This window comes from Manis javanica, chromosome 12 (genome assembly GCF_040802235.1).
Source record: "Manis javanica isolate MJ-LG chromosome 12, MJ_LKY, whole genome shotgun sequence".
Classification (NCBI taxonomy): domain Eukaryota; kingdom Metazoa; phylum Chordata; class Mammalia; order Pholidota; family Manidae; genus Manis; species Manis javanica.
Genome location: NC_133167.1, coordinates 61,602,843 through 61,624,526, shown reverse-complemented (window position 1 = coordinate 61,624,526; position 21,684 = coordinate 61,602,843). Strand labels below are relative to the sequence as shown.

Genomic DNA, 21,684 nt, shown 5'->3' with positions numbered 1-21,684 from the left:
GAGAGTGTCACTAGCTGTGGCCTGGCCACGGCTATGGCATAAGTGACCTGGGCTGGGGTGCAGGGCCGTGCTTTATGTGACTCCCATGGTTCTTCCCGTCTCTCTCTCTCAAAAAATCACACAGGAAAGCCTTGGAGTGATAGTGGTATGGCTGACACTTCAGTACCAGTTGTCTATTACTTGCCACACCCTCACAGTGGGTCATGCAATCATGGCTTATAGTCATGTCCTTCTGGTTGAGAATATTTTAGAATGTGAGGCAGATGTAGATGGGAAATGCTTTCAATTTTCCAAACCAGAGAAGTAAGGAAAAGACTGAGATTACTACCGTAAATAAAAACATCTTAATGAAAAACTGATTTCTAGGATGCTAACCTGTGATAGGACAATGGACAGTGTGGAAAAAGACATTGGAATTGACTGGTTTCAAAGGAGGAAAAGAGTTAAAATGCTGTATGTGGTTGGGTTCCACATAAATCCGTCCTCAGGCCTGAGAGAATGGGAATGTGGAAAAGTAGTTTGAATGCTATCCAAGCTGATGAAAGGCAGCTCCTTCACACCGAAGGACAGGGTCCCACTGCTTGCATTAAGCAGGCAGGTTTACAGAAGAGAATGAACAGAGTGATGTCCGAAGAATGGCTACTGCAAAGAAACATGTGGACATCTGCTATTCCAGTAGTTCCTGACTATAGCCAAAGGGCAAGTGTTTTCTTTCCCTCTAGTACCTTACAAAGCATGTTTGCTGACTGAGAAGACACTGGATCCAGCCATTAGAATGTGGGAATCCCATATACCAGTGTCTGAGGCCAGGCCTGCAGAGGTGTTAACAACAGACCTATCTAGAAGGGAATTTACAAAGTAATTCACAGTTAAGTCCTCTAAGTGAATGTATAAAGCAAATCAGAGTGAGAAAAGTGCCCTAGTTCAGTGCAAGCATGGACCAGGTGCCGCCAAGGACAACACTAACCAGGTAAGAGCTGATGATTACCCTGGAAAGAATTTCTGTGGCAGCACAGCTCAAGTGCCTCGGTCTGCCCTTCACCCCTACCCTGGCCATCTCAGCCTGTGCTGGGGGCATGGAAATGGGCGGAGATAGACACTTATTATCAGAGATTAGATAAAATTTCTCACATGCTATTCTTCTAAAATATCCACTACAAATCCCAAGAAACTATGGGGATAGATTGTGCTTGCTCTGGTTATCCAGGAGCCTAGCAGACAAGTATTCAATTCACCAAACCAAGCTAGACAGACCTGAGTGTTTAAGATCCTGTCATTGTGAAATGGAGATTGTTTCCAATCAGAAATAAAATTTCTAGGGATGGTTACTAGTCTCTGGGGATATACATACAAATAAGATCTGGCTTTGACCTTTTATAGGAAGCAACACGAAGGAGCCTGAATCCATTTCCTCCCAGGTATGCACAGAATCTATACCTACAAACACAGCAGTTCCTTCTGAGAAGAACTGAGGGTAGAATGAAGAGCTGCTGCACACAGGGATAGACCACATTAAGAAAATAGCAGGAGAGATGGAGACAAAATAATGGTGGGAGCCCCATCCCCAGTGCTGTGACCTGCAGCACAGAGGGACATCAGTGATGGAGCTGCGAGTGGACTCACCTACCCTTGGGTATGGAAAAGACCCTACAGTTTAACAGGCAACTAGACTATGTGGAAGAAGCTGGTTTTCAGAACTAGAGCACCTGCCAAATAGCAGGAAAACTGCTAGAACTCTAACTGGGAAACATTTATGTTTCCCTCCACCCCACCCCAAACAGTGACAGCAGTGACAAAAGCAGGGTCTGGAGGCCCACACTACCTCCAAATGTACCTTGAGACAGCCCCACCACACACACCCCAAAACTCAAAAGTGCCTGCCCATGAGCCAGCAGTCCCACCAAGGTGGCATCAGTATGGCACACAGTCTCCACCCACCCACACCAAATCAGTAGGAAGAAGTAAAATTGTCACTATTTGCAGATGACATGACATATATAGAAAGTCCTAAAGACTTCACCAAAAGACTGAATTAATCAGTAAAGTTGCAGGATACAAAATCAATATACAGAAGTTTGTTGTGTTTCTATATACAAACAACAAACTAGCAGAGAAAATAAGAAATCAGTTCCATTTATAATTGCACCAAAAGGAACAGAGGTGAAACACTTGCATACTGAAAACTATAAGAACATTTATGAAAGAAGCTGAAGATGATACAAATAAATGGGAAGATATTTTATGCTCATGGAAAGGAAGAATTAAATGTTAAAATGGCTATACTACCCAAAGCAATCTACTGATTCAGTGCAATCCCTATCAAAACACTAATGGCATTTTTCATAGAACTGGATAAAATAATCCCAAAATTTGTATGGAACCACAAAAGGACCCATATAGCCAAAGCAATCTTGAGAAAGAAGAACAAAGCTGGAGGTATCATGCTCCCTATTTTCAAACTATACTACAAAGCTACAGTAATCAAAACAATGTGGCACTGGCACAATAGACAGGATCAATGGAACAGAATAGAGGACCCAGAAATAAACCAACACTTATATGGTCAATACAGGACAAAGGAGGTAAGTCTATACAATGGGGAAGAGTCTCTTTAGTAAATGGTGCTGGGGAAACCAGACAGCTACATGAAAAAGAATGAAACTGGATCACTGTCTTATGCTTTGCACAAAAATAAAGCTCAAAATGGATTAAAGGCCCTAAAGGTAAGATATGAAACCATTAAACTAAAAGAAAATCGGCAATAAATTCTTGAACATTGGCATTAATTTCTTTCTGGATCTGTCTCCCCAGGCAAAGGAAGCAAAAATGAAAATAAGTGGAATTATGTCAAACTAAAAAGTTTCTGCAAAAGAAGCCATCAACAAAAAGGCAACCTACCAACTGGGGGATATATTTGCAAATGATATATCCGATAAAGAGTTAATATTCAAAATAGATAAACTAACACCAAAACCCCACAAATACTCTGATCAAAAAATGGACAGAGGATCTGAATTGACATTTTTCCAAAGATGACATCTAGATGGCAAATAGACACATGGAAAGTGCTCAACATCACTTATCAGGGAAATGCAAATCAGAACCACAATTGAGGTACCACCTCAAACTAGTCAGAATGGCTAAATAACAAGATAGTAAATATGTGTTGATAAGGATGTGGAGAAAAGGAACGCTTATACACTGATGGCGGGAATGGAAAGCTCTATGGAGGTTCACTCAAAAAATGAGAGATAAATACCATATGACCCAGTGATTCCACTTAATGGGAATTTAACCAGAGAAAACAAAAAACAAAAAGACACATGCGCACCTATGTTCACTGCAACATTGTTTACAATAGCCAAGACACGGAAGCAACTTAAGTGTCTATCGATATATGAATGGATGAAGAAGTTACGCATGTACACAACAATATTACTCATCCATAAAAAGAATGTTGCCATTTGTGAAAACATGGATTGACTTAAAAGGGTGCAGAGAAAGACGAATACCATATGGTTTCACCTATATTTGAATCTAAGAAACAGATAAAATAGAGACTCCTAAACACAGAGAACAAACTGGTGATTGCCATGGGGGATGGGCAAAATAGGTGAAGGGGACTGTCTTGCCAATGGGTTTCAGACCCGGACAAGTTAACTATGGATTCAGTGAGACCAGAGAAATAACAGTGGAATGTTCTTGGGGTGGAAGGGTCTGTACCCAACTTTATTCCCATGGTGACAGGTGAATCACTAGAATCCCACCCACTCAGGGCCAGTCTCCATATACCAAGCCGGTCTCTGCCTCTGGACCTCTCCACCCCTGCAGCCGTCTCAGTCTCTGTCCTTGGTACTACCACTACTCCAGCCTCTGCTCTCCTGCAGCCTTGCAGCCTTGCCACCGTGTCGTGCAGAGCACTGGGTGGAGCTCTTTATATAGAGTTAATAACAATGTATTGTCCATGTGTGTAGTGAGCTAGCCAACCAGGGCCAGGTGAGAATCCTAGCCATAGGAAACTTGTCTTTATTCACAGGGATAAAGAAAAACAAACTTCCAATTATAAAATAAAGTCATGGGGTGGAGAGGGAGCCAAGATGGCGGCGTGAGTAGAGCAGTGGAAATCTCCTCCCAAAAACATATAGAGCTATGAAAATATAACAAAGAAAAATCTTCCTAAAATAGAGACCACAGGACACAGGACAACATCCAGACCACATCCACACCTGCAAGAACCCAGCGCCTTGTGAAGGGGGTAAGATACAAGCCCCAGCCCGGCGGGACCCGAGCGCCCTTCCCCCGGGCTCCCGGCGGGTGGAGAGAAACCGGAGCAGTTTTTTTTTTTTGGCGAGCGCTTTTTGGAAGCCTTAGAGGGACGGGCCCCCGTTGCTGGGGAGGCAGGGTGGCGGGACCGGTGAGGAGGTGCCTGGGAACGGCGCCGGAGGACAAAGAATATCCCGCGTTTCTCCCTGCGAGACCTGGGGGCGGGTGCCTGAGACCGGTGCCTGAGGACGGAGGAGGTCGCGCGTTTTTCCCCTTTTTTTTTTCTCTCTTTTTGGCAAGCGCTTTTTGGAAGCCTTGAAGGGACGGGGACCCCAGTGCTAGGGAGGCACGGTGGCGGGACTGGTGAGCGGGTGGCTGGGACTGGCGCCTGAGGACAAAGAATATCCCCCGTTTTTCCCTGCGGGACCGGTGGGCGGGTGCCTGAGACCGGCACTTGAGGACAGAGGAAATCGCGCGTTTTTCCCCCTTTTTTTTTTCTTTTTTCTGCGAGTGCTTTTTGGAAGCCTAAAAGGGACAGGGACCCCGGTGCTAGGGAGGCAGGGCGGCGGGACTGGTGAGCGGGTGCCTGGGACCGGCACCTGAGGACAAAGAATATCCCGCATTTTTCCCTGTGGGACCGGTGGGTGGGTGCCTGAGACCAGCACCTGAGGACGGAAGAAATCGCGCGTTTTTCCCCTTTTTTTTTCTCTCTTTTTGCCAAGTGCTTTTTGGAAGCCTTGAAGGGACAGGGACCCCGGTGCTAGGGAGGCAGGGCGGCGGGACTGGTGAGCGGGTGCGTGGGACCAGTGCCTGAGGACCAAGAATATTGAGCGTTCCTTCCCTGCGGGACCGGTGGGTGGGTGCTTTTTGGAAGCCTTGAAAGGACAGGGACCCTGGTGCTAGGGAGACAGGGCAGCAGGACCAGTGCGCGGGTGCCTGGGACCGGCACCTGAGGAAAAAAAAAAAAACCGCGTGTTTTTTCTTTTTTTTTCCTTTCTGTTCCCTCTCTCATTGTTGCTGTTGTTGTTTTGGTTTGGAGAGTGCTTTTTGGAAATCTTAAAGGGGCAGGACAGGTCACTTAGACCAGAAGCAGGGAATCTGGGGATCTCTGGGCACTCTAACCCCCTGGGCAGCAGGGAGCACAGAGGCCCCTTACGGAGATAAATAGTCTCCTGGCTGCTCCCCCTCCAACGGGGCTCCACCATTTTGGAGGAACAGCCCCAGCCAGGCCAAGCCCACAGCAACAGTGGAGATAAACCCCAAAGCAACTGGGCAGGAAGCAGAAGCCCTGTCTGCGCACAGCTGCCCAGCACAAGCCACTAGAGGTCGCTATTCTCCCAGGAAAAGGCTACAAACCAACAAGAAGGGAAGCTCTTCCAGCGGTCACTTGTACCAGCTCTGCAGACTATCTCTATCACCATGAAAAGGCAAAACTACAGGCAGACAAAGATCACAGAGACAACACCTGAGAAGGAGACAGACCTAACTAGTCCTCCTGAAAAAGAATTCAAAATAAAAATCATGAACATGCTGACAGAGATGCAGAAAAAAATGCAAGAGCAATGGGATGAGATGCAGAGAAAAATGCAAGAGCAGTGGGATGAGATGCAGAGAAAAATGCAAGAGCAGTGGGATGAAGTCCGGAAGGAGATCACAGATGTCAGGAAAGAGATCACAGAAGTGAAACAATCCCTGGAAGGATTTATAAGCAGAATGGATAAGATGCAAGAGGCCATTGAAGGAATAGAAGCCAGAGAACAGGAACGTATAGAAGCTGACATAGAGAGAGATAAAAGGATCTCCAGGAATGAAACAACACTAAGAGAAATATGTGACCAATACAAAAGGAAAAACATTCGTATTATAGGGATACCAGAAGAGGAAGAAAGAGGAAAAGGGATAGAAAGTGTCTTTGAAGAAATAATTGCTGAAAACTTCCCCAAACTGGGGGAGGAAATAATCGAACAGACCATGGAATTATACAGAACCCCCAACAGAAAGGATCCAAGGAGGACAACACCAAGACACATAATAATTAAAATGGCAAGGATCAAGGACAAGGAAAGAGTTTTAAAGGCAGCTAGAGAGAAAAAGGTCACCTATAAAGGAAAACCAATCAGGCTAACATCAGACTTCTCAACAGAAACCCTACAGGCCAGAAGAGAATGGCATGATATACTTAATGCAATGAAACAGAAGGGCCTTGAACCAAGGATACTGTATCCAGCACGACTATCATTTAAATATGATGGTGGGATCAAACAATTCCCAGACAAGCAAAAGCTGAGGGAATTTGCTTCCCACAAACCACCTCTACAGGGCATCCTACAGGGACTGCTCTAGATGGGAGCACCCCTAAAAAGAGCACAGAACAAAACACACAACATATGAAGAATGGAGGAGGAGGAATAAGAAGGGAGAGAAGAAAAGACTCTCCAGACAGTGTATATAACAGCTCAATAAGCGAGCTAAGTTAGGCAGTAAGATACTAAAGAAGCTAACCTTGAACCTTTGGTAACCACGAATCTAAAGCCTGCAATGGCAATAAGTACATATCTTTCAATAGTCACCCTAAATGTAAATGGACTTAATGCACCAATCAAAAGACATAGAGTAATAGAATGGATAAAAAAGCAAGACCCATCTATATGCTGCTTACAAGAAACTCACCTTAAACCCAAAGATAAGCATAGACTAAAAGTCAAGGGATGGAAAAACATATTTCAGGCAAACAACAGTGAGAAGAAAGCAGGGGTTGCAGTACTAATATCAGACAAAATAGACTTCAAAACAAAGAAAGTAACAAGAGATAAAGAAGGCCACTACATAATGATAAAGGGCTTAGTCCAACAAGAGGATATAACCATTCTAAATATATATGCACCCAATACAGGAGCACCAGCATATGTGAAGCAAATACTAACAGAACTAAAGAGGGAAATAGACTGCAATGCATTCATTGTAGGAGACTTCAACACACCACTCACCCCAAAGGATAGATCCACCGGGCAGAAAATAGGTAAAGACACACAGGCACTGAACAACACACTAGAACAGATGGACCTAATAGACATCTATAGAACTTTACATCCAAAAGCAACAGGATATACATTCTTCTCAAGTGCACATGGAACATTCTCCAGAATAGACCACATACTAGCTCACAAAAAGAGCCTCAGTAAATTCCAAAATATTGAAATTCTACCAACCAATTTTTCAGACCACAAAGGTATGAAAGTAGAAATAAATTCTACAAAGAAAACAAAAAGGCTCACAAACACATGGAGGCTTAACAACATGCTACTAAATAATCAATGGATCAATGAACAAATCAAAATAGAGATCAAGGAATATATAGAAACAAACGACAACAACAACACTAAGCCCCAACTTCTGTGGGATGCAGCGAAAGCAGTCTTAAGAGGAAAGTATATAGCAATCCAGGCACACTTGAAGAAGGAAGAACAATCCCAAATGAATAGTCTAACATCACAATTATTAAAACTGGAAAAAGAAGAACAAATGAGGCCTAAAGTCAGCAGAAGGAGGGACATAATAAAGATCAGAGAAGAAATAAACAAAATTGAGAAGAATAAAACAATAGCAAAAATCAACGAAACCAAGAGCTGGTTCTTTGAGAAAATAAACAAAATAGATAAGCCTCTAGCCCAACTTATTAAGAGAAAAAGAGAGTCAACACAAATCAACATAATCAGAAATGAGAATGGAAAAATCACGACAGACTCCACAGAAATACAAAGAATTATTAAAGACTACTATGAAAACCTATATGCCAACAAGCTGGAAAACCTAGAAGAAATGGACAACTTCCTAGAAAAATACAACCTCCCAAGACTGACCAAGGAAGAAACACAAAAGTTAAACAAACCAATTACAAGCAAAGAAATTGAAACAGTAATCAAAAAACTACCCAAGAACAAAACCCCGGGGCCAGACGGATTTACCTCGGAATTTTATCAGACACACAGAGAAGACATAATACCCATTCTCCTTAAAGTGTTCCACAAAATAGAAGAAGAGGGAATACTCCCAAACTCATTCTATGAAGCCAACATCACCCTAATACCAAAACCAGGCAAAGACCCCACCAAAAAAGAAAATTACAGACCAATATCCCTGATGAACGTAGATGCAAAAATACTCAATAAAATATTAGCAAACAGAATTCAACAGTATATCAAAAGGATCATACACCATGACCAAGTGGGGTTCATCCCAGGGATGCAAGGATGGTACAACATTCGAAAATCCATCAACATCATCCACCACATCAACAAAAAGAAAGACAAAAACCACATGATCATCTCCATAGATGCTGAAAAAGCATTTGACAAAATTCAACATCCATTCATGATAAAAACTCTCAGCAAAATGGGAATAGAGGGCAAGTACCTCAACATAATAAAGGCCATATATGATAAACCCACAGCCAGCATTATACTGAACAGCGAGAAGCTGAAAGCATTTCCACTGAGATCGGGAACCAGACAGGGATGCCCACTCTCCCCACTGTTATTTAACATAGTACTGGAGGTCCTAGCCACGGCAATCAGACAAAACAAAGAAATACAAGGAATCCAGATAGGTAAAGAAGAAGTTAAACTGTCACTATTTGCAGATGATATGATACTGTAAATAAAAAACCCTAAAGACTCCACTCCAAAACTACTAGAACTGATATCGGAATACAGCAAAGTTGCAGGATACAAAATCAACACACAGAAATCTGTAGCTTTCCTATACACTAACAACGAATCAATAGAAAGAGAAATCAGGAAAACAATTCCATTCACCATTGCATCAAAAAGAATAAAATACCTAGGAATAAACCTAACCAAGGAAGTGAAAGACTTATACTCTGAAAACTACAAGTCACTCTTAAGAGAAATTAAAGGGGACACTAATAAATGGAAACTCATCCCATGCTCATGGCTAGGAAGAATTAATATCGTCAAAATGGCCATCCTGCCGAAAGCAATATACAAATTTGATGCAATCCCTCTCAAATTACCAGCAACATTCTTCAATGAATTGGAACAAATAATTCAAAAATTCATATGGAAACACCAAAGACCCCGAATAGCCAAAGCAATACTGAAAAAGAAGAATAAAGTAGGGGGGATCTCACTCCCCAACTTCAAGCTCTACTACAAAGCCATAGTAATCAAGACAATTTGGTACTGGCACAAGAACAGAGCCACAGACCAGTGGAACAGATTAGAGACCCCAGAAATTAACCCAAACATATATGGTCAATTAATATTTGATAAAGGAGCCATGGACATACAATGGCAAAATGACAGTCTCTTCAACAGATGGTGCTGGCAAAACTGGACAGCTACATGTAGGAGAATGAAACTGGACCATTGTCTAACCCCATATACAAAGGTAAACTCAAAATGGATCAAAGACCTGAATGTAAGTCACGAAACCATTAAACTCTTGGAAAAAAACATAGGCAAAAACCTCTTAGACATAAACATGAGTGATCTCTTCTTGAACATATCTCCCCGGGCAAGGAAAACAACAGCAAAAATGAGCAAGTGGGACTACATTAAGCTGAAAAGCTTCTGTACAGCGAAAGACACCATCAATAGAACAAAAAGGAACCCTACAGTATGGGAGAATATATTTGAAAATGACAGATCTGATAAAGGCTTGACGTCCAGAATATATAAAGAGCTCACACGCCTCAACAAACAAAAAACAAATAACCCAATTAAAAAATGGGCAGAGGAACTGAACAGACAGTTCTCCAAAAAAGAAATACAGATGGCCAAGAGACACATGAAAAGATGCTCCACATCGCTAATTATCAGAGAAATGCAAATTAAAACTACAATGAGGTATCACCTCACACCAGTAAGGATAGCTGCCATCCAAAAGACAAACAACAACAAATGTTGGCGAGGCTGTGGAGAAAGGGGAACCCTCCTACACTGCTGGTGGGAATGTAAATTAGTTCAACCATTGTGGAAAGCAGTATGGAGGTGCATCAAAATGCTCAAAACAGACCTACCATTTGACCCAGGAATTCCACTCCTAGGAATTTACCCTAAGAACGCAGCAATCAAGTTTGAGAAAGACAGATGCACTCCTATGTTTATCGCAGCACTATTTACAATAGCCAAGAATTGGAAGCAACCTAAATGTCCATCTGTAGATGAATGGATAAAGAAGATGTGGTACATATACACAATGGAATACTACTCAGCCATAAGAAGTGGAAAAATCCAACCATTTGCAGCAACATGGATGGAGCTGGAGAGTATTATGCTCAGTGAAATAAGCCAAGCAGAGAAAGAGAAATACCAAATGATTTCACTCATATGAGGAGTATAGGAACAAAGGAAAAACTGAAGGAACAAAACAGCAGCAGAATTACAGAACCCAAAAATGGACTAACAGGTACCAAAGGGAAAGGAACTGGGGAGGATGGGTGGGCAGGGAGGGATAAGGGGGGGGAAGAAGAAGAGGGGTATTAAGATTAGCATGCATGGGGGGGAGGGAGAAAGGGGAGGGTGGGCTGCACAACACAGAGAGGACAAGTAGTGACTCTACAACATTTTGCTAAGCTGATGGACAGTAACCGTAATGTGGTTGTTAGGGGGGACCTGATATAGGGGAGAGCATAGTAAACATAGTATTCTTCAGGTAAGTGTAGATTAAAAATTAAAAAAAAAAAAAAGAAAGAAAGAAAAGGGGGATTACTCCTTAACAGGATAAAACTATTGGTAAATCAAAGATCAACGCATGCTTTAAATATCCTTAATGTTGATCACTTAAAGGGTGTCCGATGATCAGCTATGGAGGTACTCTTTTCTGATAATATTCCTTTCTCTTAAGTAAAAAAAAAAAAAAAAAGCAGTTACTGTGTGCTGACCTCCAATGAGTTCTGCACAGTGGTATAGAGGGCATGTCAAAGTGTGGGCAAAGGGTCTGTTTGTTTCTACGCAGAAGATCAAGGCCTAGCTTGGATACCCAGAAAATGAACTAAGATACGATATGAGGAGGAGCTTCCGGCATCAGCACTCTCTGGAGGACTCGTGCCGGGGGATGATCATCAAAAAAGCCTCCACAGGGATCCGGACGATGCTGCGGTTGTGGCTGCATCCAGCCCACCGTCTCCTGGACTTGCCATAAGAAAGAGGAGGGAGATGTCTAGGCTGGCATGTGCATACAGTGAGACAACGAATTTGACTGGATCTGTACTGTTGGAACTCAACCAGGAGTTGGGAGGGGTGCAAGTTGTAGCACCCCAAAATCTCATGACTATAGACTATCTATGGTTAAAAGAACATATGGGATGTGAACAGATCCCAGAAATGGGCTGCTTTAATTTGTCTGATGGTTCAAGTACAGTTGGAAAATATCCATCATATCATAGATAAATTTTCACAAATGCCTAGGGTGCCTAAATGGTTTTCTTGGCTTCACTGGAGATGGCTGGTAATTATAGATTTGCTTTGTTTATGTCACCATATTCCTATTATGTTAATATGTGTGTGCAAATTAGTTAGTAGTTTAAAACCTATACATACTTAAGGTACAATACAAGAAGATATGTCAAAGAAATAATCAATCCTCCCAAGTTTCCTTCATATGCTACATCTATAGCTTTTCTTCTTCCTTCCTAATTACAAACTTTAAATAGAATTCGTGCCTCATATCGAATTTACCGAGTATCATAATTCCTCCAGGTGGTAAAGATACCTCGAGACAAGTGCTGGGCATAGAAGCCACAGGGCATAAATCTGCAAAGAAGTAAAAAGCTAACCTTTGCAAACAATAAGGCTTCTCTCTCACTTACCAACTTTACATTTCCCTGTATGGCCCCGGAAGATGACTGGTTAGCCAGAGACGGGTAAGATTCCTCAAGGGAGGAACAACCTAAGACAGGCACAGTCGCAGGGGGGCCATCAGGTGAGAATTTGGGGATCAACAGAGGTGAGGCTCAGAACCTCACCCCCCCTGCTTTGAGAGAAATCTTCTGCATCCGTGGATGTCTTGCTGCCCTTGTCTAGCCTGGATTAATACTTAGTCCATAGGCACACACCTGATCATCTGATCATCTACATTTGCCTTCTTACAGCACTAAACTATGTTTTCTACCTTTATCTTGCATCTACCTACCACTTCAGCATTTTATTAAAAATAAAAATAATAATAATAATAGGAGAAATGTGGGATGAACATATAAATCAAGTACAAAAATCAAATGAATATTCATATTTGACCTGATGGTTTATAGGTCATATTGCATGATCAAAACCGAAAGTTTCTGTGATGACTGCCCTTGTACTGTTAACCATGTAAGAATTTATTCACTCTGTAAGAATTCGTTCACCATGTAAGAACTTGTTCGTTATGCTTCAGAAGATTGGAGACTGACGAGAATTAGGCTTGAGATGGATTAATGATTGTACATTGAGCATTGACCCCCCTATACTGAATTTTATTGTTGTTAACAACCATTTGATCAATAAATATGAGAGATGCCCTCTCAAAAAAAAAAAAAAATAAATAAAAAAAATAAAGTCATGGGATGAAAAGGAAAACACAGGGAATATAGTCAATAATTTTGTATGGTGACAGCTAACACCCACACAGTAACAAGCATTTCATAATGTATATAATTGTTGAATCACTGTTGTACACCTGAAACTAATATAATACTGTCTATCAACTATACTTCAATAAAAAAATAAAACAGATGGTACTGATAAATACAGGTGAATTCACTTACAAGTAAAATGCACTGAGGTTGAGACTGCTTTAGAGGTCGTTGGATGGCCTGAACATTTATGGTCAGGTATCGACACTTGGAAATTCTTCATTTCTGCTTGTGGTTCTTCCACTGCACCAGTAACAAAAGCTGAGAAGCTAGAGGCGTATTTGCAATAAAGGATTAATAATAGTACCCATCTCATAGGTTTTTGTAAGGAGCAAATGAGATAATCTGTAAGTGCTCATTAAATGTGAGCTATTTTTATAATTGTTATGTAGAAGCATAAAATGTTACAATAGGAAGGAAGCATGGAAATCTAGTTCTATTTCCTCATTTCACAGGTGGGGAAACAGTTTATTTTTATTGCCATTGATGTTTGTCTCTTCACTCTTCAGTGTCTCTCATACCCCATGACTTACGAGTGGGTGTTAGAGCTACTATGTGCAAGCTAGTGCCCTTATTAACTAACTAGAAAACACTGTGAATCTCACCTATAAATGTAAGTAGCTTAGCAACATAGGTAATTTTGTACAACAAGATTGACCTTATTTCTATTTTAAATTGTCTCAGCCTTTATTACAATGGCCATAATGCAGGTTTGGGTTGGGGCAGACACAGAAAGTCAGTGTGTAGATATCTTGTCCTGACTCTTCATTTTTTTTTTTTGTCTTTAATGGAAGAGTGTATGTAAAAAGAGCAGACTCTTTTTTGAACCGTTTCTAAGTTCTACACACACACACTGTCAATTCTCTGGTTCCCTTAAGTGGAAGGTGCACTGCAGTTTTCTACTGCTAGGTAGAAGAAGCAATACTCAGAGAGTCCACCCTGTGCTTGAGTTAAATCATGTATATTAAGCTAGAGTTTATCATCGGAAGAAGTGTGAAAACTCCCCACTTCTCCCTCCAACATGTCACAATGCATTGACTAAAAGACCTGTTAAAGGCAAAAAAAAAAATTACGCTTTTCCCTAGGAACACTGGGGCCTGTTGATTCCAAAGTGTCACCAAATTGTTGACAGAACTGAAGTCCTAGGGCTCTTCCCTATCTGAGGAAACCCCATGTGGTTAGAAAGTCTTAACAGAGTGCTTATGAGCAGCCCTCTTTGTCCTTTAGCATACCCAAGAACCACCGAGGGCTTGTTTGGATGCAGTTCTGATTCAGGCAGTCTAGGGCACTGAGTCATTTTTAACAAGCTGCCGGTGCTGCAGTGCAGCTGGTCCATGGGTTACATTTTGGGTAGTAAGGGTCACTGGAGTCTCTTCATTTAAGTTACTTCTCTGCCACTTACTACTTGAGTGACTTCGGGCAAGCTTAGTAGCCCTTAATGGTTTGATTTTCTGTAAAACGGAATATGGAATAATCAGAATTATAGCCTCGGCTTCTAGGAAATAGGCACCATCCAACTCACATCTACACAACTTCCAACCTCCTAATATCCTCAACCAGTGGATAAAGAGCCATCATGGCACATTTTAGACTTTGTTACATCTGAATATATAGCTTTTAGTTCTGACAGGATAGATGACAGTAGTCTTAGACTACTCTTGTGGGCCATGCCTCCCCTGCTAGAAGCAAAATCCATTACAGTGAATAGCATTACACCTGAAAGGGAACCAAAATGCCTGTTAACAGCAGCTGACCCACAGAAGCTTATGTTGGTTTGGTTACAGTGACTTCTTTAAGTTAGTAACAAAACAAAAAGATTGAAATATACAGTTCAGGCTGATTCTAAGGGTTAAGCTTTTGCCATTTGCCATTTCCTTTCTCAAGCAGCAACTATCCTTCAATTTTCCTTTGTACATTCACAGCACAAACAACCCAACTACACCTGCCAGAAAACAAACAAAAGTAAATGGAAAAAACACCAAAGCTGTGGGGGCAGATCCCTGTGGATTGGCTTGCTCAACCTCTATTCTAGTAGGAAGACCTGAAAAGCTAAAAGAACTTTTTCCAGATGCCCTTGCACCAAGGTTTTTCATATGAATTAGATTTTGTGAATTGCATGCCTTCATTTGAGATCTGAAAGGTGGACTCATGGTGGGTATTTCTACCAGCAAGCATGGTTATGGACACTTAAGGTTCAGTATTGTGTTTTCTAGCTTTCTGAGTATCAGAGAATGATTAACTGGTGGTGTCCTCCTAATCCCTTTTCCTGACTGGAATGAAGCTACAAGTAGTTGCCTTTAACTCAATTTCCAGTGACTACCCCAGAGATCTCCAGGTGGGTCATTACTCTAGAGATTATCTTCAGAGCCCCAGCCTAGGCCCCATTTATTCTTTTTTTAGTCTCCTGAATTAAATCCCTTCATGCCAATATCTCAAGTGGCTTCTATTTTATGCACTGATCCCGACTGATATGGTCATTTACCCCCCAAAATGCTAAAAGATCTAGGAAACTAAAAGAGAAAATAGGAAATACCTGCCTTCTTCCAGTTAATGCTGGATTCAGAATACTTTTACTGCCTTTAAGATCAGCTTGATTCTCTAAGACTTATATTCAATAACTTCATATCAAGGTGAATCTTGGTTCCTCATTTTTCCAAATCTCCTCTAAGAGAGGCTGGTAATATCTATGTACATCACTTGATTTAAAACAATCAGGGAGAGAGGTCCGAGCTGGCTGCACAGAATGAGTCTGGACCCACTTCCACCTACACACTGAATCTACTGTACCTACACACAGAGCAGTTCCTCCCGAGGAAGTACCAAGGCCTGAGTGAACACCTCCTGCAATGAGGGCTACAAAGACCAGACTGAGAAAACAGCAGAAGAAACAGATACAGTGATGGTGGGGAACCTTAGCCACAAATGCTGTGAACTGCTATAAGGAGGGACGTCACTGAGGGACTGGAACAAGGATTTGCCTGCCTGAGGACATGGGAAAAAACCTGTGATTTCAGGGGCATCTAGACTACAAGTGAAGGAAGCTGATTTTGAGAACTAAAGCATCCACAGATGGCAGAGGGACTGTCAGAACTCTCTGGGATAGGATGTGCTAATGAGCACCATTATTTATGGTCCCCCTGCACATTAATAGTGCAGACACATATGAGCTCCAAACTCAACTGAAGTTGGCCCGCACCTGCACCAACACACCCTCACTGGTGATCTGGCAGTCCCACCAAGACAGCACTAGAGTGGCGCTCACATGGATTTTCTCTTGTCCACCTGGGAGACCCCAAAACAGCACCCCTCTGCTACAGCCACAACTGCTACCCATCCGGGAGCCCCCTGACCATACCCCTCTACAGTGATGATCTGGGAGACCCCTGAACAGTGCCCATTTGCCCCTGGCTGTGTCACCAGTCCAGATCCAGCCAACACACACACAGGAGACTAGCAGAACATGCTCCCAGCTGCCCTAACCAGTGTGGGCCCAGCTGGCACCAACACAAGAGACCAAAGACCATGCCCCTCCATCCACAGCCACTCTGCCAGTGCAGCGCTGGACCAGTGCCCACACAAAGGCTCTCTAGATCATGTCCTGGGAGCCACAGCACCAAGACACCCTGGGCCATGCCCACCCAGCCTGCAGCTAGCCAGCCAAAACAAGCAAGAACACACACTCCATCTAGGGGACATTCCTATGCAAAGCCCTGACTTCAAGATTAGGAGAGGTAGTCCTATCATCTAACCATAGAAATAAACAGAAAATCAAGCAAAGTGAGGAGACAGAAGAATATGCTCAAAACAAAAGAACAAGTAAAAACTTCAGAAAGTGTAGTGGCACTGTTAGAATGCATTCAAACACAGGTGACTACCAACACAACAGACTGCTATATATTTAGGATGTCATATATGAACCCCATGGCAACCAAAAACAAAAAACAAAAAATAGATATACAAAAAATAAAGAGAAATGATCCAACCAAAATACTAAAGAAAGGCATCACATACAAGGGCAGTTAGCAAGAGAAGGATCAGACATGAACAAAAATCACAAAACATTTAACAAAATGGATGCAGAGAAAGGGGAGCCCTCCTACACTGTTGGAAGGTAAATTAGTTCAACCATTGTGGAAAGCAATACAGAGGTTCCTCAAAATACTAAAAATAGAAATACCATTTGACCCAGGAATTCCACTCCTAGGAATTTACCCAAAGGAAACAAGATACCTATTTAAAAAGACACATTTATCACAGCACTATTTACAATAGCCAAGGTATGGAAGCAACCTAAGTGTCCATCAGTAGATGAATGGATAAAGAAGAGGTGGTACATATACACAATGGAATATTATTCAGCCATAAGAAGTAAACAAATCCTACCATTTACAACAACATGGATGGAGCTAGAGGGTATTATGCTCAGTGAAATAAGCCAGGTGGAGAAAGACAAGTACCAAATGATTTCCCTCATCTGTGGAGTATAACAACGAAGCAAAACTAAAGGAACAAAACAGCAGCAGACTCACAGACTCCAAAAAGGGATTAGCAGTTACAAAAGAGTTGGGAGGCTGGATGGGGAAGGAGGGAGAAGGGGATTAAGGGGCATTATAATTAATACACATAATTTAGGTAGATCATGGGGAAGGCAGTACAGCATGAAGAAGACAAGTAATGACTCTATAGCATTTTACTATGCTGAAAGTGACTACAATGGGGTGGGTGGGTGAGGACTTACAACAATATGGGTGAATGTTGAAACCACAATGTTGCTCTTGCGAAACATTAAGATTGTATAGCAATGATACTTAATTTAAAAAAATGTGTGAAGGTGGAGCCAAGATGGCGGCGTGAGTAGAGCAGTGGAAATCTCCCAAAAACACATAGAGCTATGAAAATATAACAAAGAAAAATCTTCCTAAAATAGAGACCACAGGACACAGGAAAACATCCAGACCACATCCACACCTGCAAGAACCCAGTGCCTTCCGAAGGGGGTAAGATACAAGTCCCGGCCCGGCAGGACCCGAGCGACCCTCCCCCCGGCTCCCGGCGGGTGGAAAGAAACTGGAGCGGTTTTTTTTTTTTTTTCTTTGCGAGTGCTTTTTGGAAGTCTTAAAGGGACAGGGACCCCGTTGCTAGGGAGGCAGGGTGGCGGGACCAGTGAGCGGGTGCCTGGGACCGGCACTTGAGGACGGAGGAAATCGCGCATTTTCCCCTTTTTTTTTCTCTTTTTGGCGAGTGCTTTTTGGAAGCCTTAAAGGGACAGGGACCCCGGTGCTAGGGAGGCAGGGCAGTGGGACTGGTGAGTGGGTGCCTGGGACCGGTGCCTGAGGACAAAGAATATCCCGTGTTTTTCCCTGCGGGACCGGTGGGCGGGTGCCTGAGACCGGCACTTGAGGACGGAGGAAATTGTGCATTTTTCCCCTTTTTTTTCCTCTTTGTGGCAAGTGCTTTTTGGAAGCCTTAAAGGGACAGGGACCCAGGTGCTAGGGAGGCAGGGTGGTGGGACTGGTGAGAGGGTGCCTGGGACCGGCGCCTGAGGAGAAAGAATATCCCGCGTTTTTCCCTGCGGGACCGGTGGGCGGGTGCCTGAGACGGGCACCTGAGGACGGAGGAAATCGCGCGTTTTTCCCCTTTTTTTTTCTCTTTTTGGCGAGTGCTTTTTGGAAGCCTTAAAGGGACAGGGACCCTGGTGCCAGGGAGGCAGGTCGGCGGGACTGGTGAGCAGGTGCCTGGGACCGGCGCGTGAGGACAAAGAATATCGCGCGTTTTTCCCTGTGGGACCAGTGGGTGGGTGCTTTTTGGAAGCCTTGAACAGACAGGGACCCTGGTGCTAGGGAGGCAGGGCAGCAGGACCAGTGAGCAAGTGCCTGGGACTGGCGCCTGAGGACAAAAAAAAAATCAAGTCTTTTTTCCTTTTTTTTTTTTTCTGTTCCCTCTCTCATTGTTGCTGTTGTTGTTTTGGTTTGGAGAGTGCTTTTTGGAAGTCTTAAATGGGCAGGACAGGTCACTTAGACCAGAGGCAGGGAATCTGGGGATCGCTGGGCACTCTAACCCCCTGGGCAGCAGGGAGCACAGAGGCCCCTTACGGAGATAAATAGCCTCCCAGCCGCTCCCCCTCCAACGGGGCTCCACCATTTTGGAGGAGCAGCACAAGCCAGGCCAAGCCCACAGCAACAGCGGAGATAAAAACCCATGGCAACTGGGCAGGAAGCAGAAGCCCTGTCTGCACACAGCTGCCCAGCACAAGCCACTAGAGGGCGCTATTCTCCCAGGTGAGGAAGGCCACAAACCAACAAGAAGGGAAGCTCTTCCAGCGGTCACTTGTACTAGCTCTGCACAATATCTCTATCACCAGGAAAAGACAAAACTACAGGCAGACAAAGATCACAGAGACAACACCTGAGAAGGAGACAGACCTAACCAGTCCTGCTGAAAAAGAATTCAAAATAAAAATCATGAACATGCTGACAGAGATGCAGAGAAAAATGCAAGAGCAATGGGATGAAGTCCGGAGGGAGATCACAGATGTCAGGAAGGAGATCACAGAAGTGAAACAATCCCTGGAAGGATTTACAAGCAGAATGGATAAGATGCAAGAGGCCATTGAAGGAATAGAAGCCAGAGAACAGGAACGTACAGAAGCTGACACAGAGAGAGATAAAAGGATCTCCAGGAATGAAACAACACTAAGAGAACTATGTGACCAATCCAAAAGGAATAATATTCGTATTATAGGGGTACCAGAAGAAGAAGAAAGAGGAAAAGGGATAGAAAGTCTCTTTGAAGAAATAATTGCTGAAAACTTCCCCAAACTGGGGGAGGAAATAATCAAACAGACCATGGAATTACACAGAACCCCCAACAGAAAGGATCCAAGGAGAACACCAAGTCACATAGTAATTAAAATGGCAAGGATCAAGGACAAGGAAAGAGTTTTAAAGGCAGCTAGAGAGAAAAAGGTCACCTATAAAGGAAAACCCATCAGGCTAACATCAGACTTCTCGACAGAAACCCTACAGGCCAGAAGAGAATGGCATGATATACTTAATGCAATGAAACAGAAGGGCCTTGAACCAAGGATACTGTATCCAGCACGACTATCATTTAAATATGATGACGGGATTAAACAATTCCCAGACAAGCAAAAGCTGAGGGAATTTGCTTCCCACAAACCGCCTCTACAGGGCATCCCACAGGGACTGCTCTAAATGGGAGCACCCCTAAAAAGAGCACAGAACAAAACACACAACATATGAAGAATGGAGGAGGAGGAATAAGAAGGGAGAGAAGAAAAGAATCTCCAGACAGTGTATATAACAGCTCAATAAGCGAGCTAAGTTAGGCAGTAAGATACTAAAGAAGCTAACCTTGAACCTTTGGTAACCACGAATCTAAAGCCTGCAATGGCAATAAGTACATATCTCTCAATAGTCACACTAAATGTAAATGGACTTAATGCACTAATCAAAAGACACAGAGTAATAGAATGGATAAAAAAGCAAGACCCATCTATATGCTGCTTACAAGAAACTCACCTTAAACCCAAAGATAAGCATAGACTAAAAGTCAAGGGATGGAAAAACATACTTCAGGCAAACAACAGTGAGAAGAAAGCAGGGGTTGCAGTACTAATATCAGACAAAATAGACTTCAAAACAAAGAAAGTAACAAGAGATAAAGAAGGACACTACATAATGATAAAGGGCTCAGTCCAACAAGACAACATAACCATTCTAAATATATATGCACCCAATACAGGAGCACCAGCATATGTGAAGCAAATACTAACAGAACTAAAGAGGGAAATAGACTGCAATGCATTCATTGTAGGAGACTTCAACACACCACTCACCCCGAAGGATAGATCCACCGGGCAGAAAATAAGTAAGGACACAGAGGCACTGAACAACACCCTACAACAGATGGACCTAATAGACATCTATAGAACTCTACATCCAAAAGCAACAGGATATACATTCTTCTCAAGTGCACATGGAACATTCTCCAGAATAGACCACATACTAGCTCACAAAAAGAGCCTCAGTAAACTCCAAAATATTGAAATTCTACCAACCAATTTTTCAGACCACAAAGGTATAAAAGTAGAAATAAATTCTACAAAGAAAAAAAAAGGCTCACAAACACATGGAAGCTTAACAACATGCTACTAAATAATCAATGGATCAATGAACAAATCAAAATAGAGATCAAGGAATATATAGAAACAAATGACAACAACAACACTAAGCCCCAACTTCTGTGCGATGCAGCGAAAGCAGTCTTAAGAGGAAAGTATATAGCAATCCAGGCACACTTGAAGAAGGAAGAACAATCCCAAATGAATAGTCTAACATCACAATTATCAAAACTGGAAAAAGAAGAACAAATGAGGCCTAAAGTCAGCAGAAGGAGGGACATAATAAAGATCAGAGAAGAAATAAACAAAATTGAGAAGAATAAAACAGTAGCAAAAATCAACGAAACCAAGAGCTGGTTCTTTGAGAAAATAAACAAAATAGATAAGCCTCTAGCCAAACTTATTAAGAGAAAAAGAGAATCAACACAAATCAACATAATCAGAAATGAGAATGGAAAAATCATGACAGACACCACAGAAACACAAAGAATTATTAAAGACTACTATGAAAACCTATATGCCAACAAGCTGGAAAACCTAGAAGAAATGGACAACGTCCTAGAAAAATACAACCTCCCAAGACTGACCAAAGGAAGAAACACAAAAGTTAAACAAACCAATTACAAGCAAAGAAATTGAAACG

At 42.5% G+C, this 21,684-nt stretch overlaps 1 long non-coding RNA gene across 1 annotated transcript in view; it reads right to left on the bottom strand.

Moving 5' to 3' along the window:
• LOC118971354 (uncharacterized) overlaps positions 1-21,684 on the bottom strand; it is a 42,366-nt gene that overhangs the window by 4,084 nt on the left and 16,598 nt on the right. The gene's annotated exons all lie outside the window — the stretch shown is intronic.